This window comes from Penaeus vannamei, chromosome 6, assembly GCF_042767895.1.
Source record: "Penaeus vannamei isolate JL-2024 chromosome 6, ASM4276789v1, whole genome shotgun sequence".
NCBI lineage: Eukaryota > Metazoa > Arthropoda > Malacostraca > Decapoda > Penaeidae > Penaeus > Penaeus vannamei.
Genome location: NC_091554.1, coordinates 18500513 through 18503012, shown reverse-complemented (window position 1 = coordinate 18503012; position 2500 = coordinate 18500513). Strand labels below are relative to the sequence as shown.

General features: G+C 46.1%; 1 protein-coding gene across 1 annotated transcript in view; it reads right to left on the bottom strand.

The window, feature by feature from the left end:
* LOC113827024 (transcription factor GATA-3) overlaps window positions 1-2500 on the bottom strand; it is a 186360-nt gene that overhangs the window by 49568 nt on the left and 134292 nt on the right. The window lies entirely within an intron of this gene.

Here is a 2500-nt window from a genome sequence, read left to right as displayed (position 1 = left end):
ACTGAAATAACCCCTGGCCGTCACTATACGCCCGTCACACAACGTCACTACGTTCGCCGTAACGTTCCTGTCACAGTGTCACAACCAAGGAAGTCTCCCTTGGTACAAAAAATGACACTATACCCGTGCACTTTAAACTTCATTACCTAATTAAAGAAATTATCACTTTTCATTTTACGAGTCTTTTTTATGTATACTTCTCCATATATCATAATCAGTTTTTACTTACACTTTGTCTGTCTGTCTTTTTCTCTCTCTTTCTCTCCCTGGCTCGCTCTCTCTCTCTGCCTCGCTCGCTCGCTCGCCCGCTCTCTCTCTCTCTCTCTCTCTCTCTCTCTCTCTCTCTCTCTCTCTCTCTCTCTCTCTCTCTCTCTCTCTCTCTCTCTCTCTCTCTCTCATAAATGTATATTTAACGTTATAGTTGCTATTATCATGATTGTTGTTGTTGTGTTTACCTTCTAATTATCATTATTGCCATCACAATCACAATGAAAAGATTCTATCCTTAGTATATCATGCCGGCGTTATCTAATTTTTAAATGTAATACACTATTGACCTTTCTAAAATGTAAATCATACATAGAGATGATAAATGAAAAAGATAACTTAAATATAAACGTACAGCAGAAGTAGGGCAAGAGTAAGAAACAAAAAACAAGAAGAGACGGAAACAAAATCTGCCTAAGCTGATCCTTAATCTCGGTTAAACAGATAAAAAGGAAACATTACCAATACTTCCTTTCTTGAAGTTCCGGTTTAACAAGAATCTTATCTCTCTCTCTCGGCCGTTTATCTTCGCCCTCACGCTTTATCAACACTCATTATCATTCCCTATCCCTCTGTTATCACTTGACATCACTCGTGTCACTCTCACACTCCGCCGCAAGATAATCGTTCTCCTCAAAGAAGGACGATAGAGGCGATTATCAGCCTAAGGAGAAGGAGGATTAAGGCACTACAAGCGTGGTCGCTTGTGATTATTTTCCCCCCCGCGACACACGACGCCCCCTCCCACTGGATGTTGGGAGAACGGCGGTGATAATTCATAAAGATTATGAGATGATGCATCCTCAGATTTCATGCAAGGGGGAAACATTGCATGCCTCGCTGGCTGCAATTACCGGCGGAGGTACGCGAAGGCACTTTATTGATACACGAATTCCGCGCAAGACACTTGGAGGTTGTGTTTTCTTTTCGCCGTGTATATTTAGGGATTGGTTATCGCGAGATGAAAGTTAACGCCTCCCTGTCTTTCCTTTTTCTTTGTATTTTTTTTTCTTCAAGAATGGTTATTTATAGTTTTTAACGCCCTTCAAACTCTTCGTGGGTCGTAGAATTGGTACAAAGGTGGAGGACATGGATGATGAGGAGCGGAAAGAAGGAGGAGGTGAAGGAAGAAAGGAGAGGAAGAGGAGCAGGAAGAGGAAGAGGAGGAACAGGAGATGGAAGAAGAGGTAATGGAAGAAGTAAAGGATGATGATATGGAAAGATGATGTGGAGAAGGAGAAAAAGAAAAAAGAAAGGAAAAAAAAAGAATAGGAGAAAGAGAGAGAAGAGATGAGGGAATTCAAACGGAGGACGAAGAGAAGGTGGAAAAAAACAATAAAGATAGCAGGGAGGAGGATGACAAGAGAAGAAAGAGAAGTGAGTAAGTGTGAGGGGCGGAGTCTGCCAATGTGTTACAAGGTGGCAGTGGTATCGTACCGCCTTATCAGTGTCGAAGGGCACTGATAAGACACGCTATCTTCCCCGAACACGCCCGCTGCTCTGGCCTGTGCTGGCTAGGATGATTACACGGTGCAGCAGAATAGCGGACTGGACTCGGGACTACCGTACCATTGAGGCGTCCCGTGTGCAGCTGATCTGAATACGTCTTTACCCGTATTATTCTGGAGCTTATCATCATCTGCGGCGTCTGAGGGAAGCTGACACGGGTCGGAGGCTGGGGACTCTCTCGTTTTATCTCCCGCCCATCTCACAGGATGCTGTCTAGCAGAGGAAGGAGGGGGGTTTGGGCGGGGTAGGAGGCTGCTGCGAAAGGAAGAGGGGGGGGGGGGGAGGTAAGAAGGATAAGGGTGACCGGAAAGGTAGAATGATGGAGAAGAAGAGGGAAACGAATAATGAGGCATAGGCAAAACAATGACAAACTCCTTGGGCAAAAGAACTGATGCGTGCGGAGAGGGCCGAGCCATTTACATATAAATCATGAGCTGGTCGTCTCCTCTTCCTGTCGGCGCTGTCCCTCTCCCTGTCCTTTTTGTGTGCCAAAGCCCAACCCTGCCTCCCTTCCCCCTACCGGCCGACCGTCTCTTCTGTTCACAGCACTTCCGACCCTTATCTGCGTATCTCGCAGGTGCCACGTGCTCAGCGCTGATACTGGAGAGATACTTGCGGATTATCACAAAAAGACAGACACAGAGACGTGTCAGATTTCGGTATCTCCCCCCCCCACCCCCCACCTCCAAACCATCGCCATCTCCCTGCTCCTCTCTTCCGAATA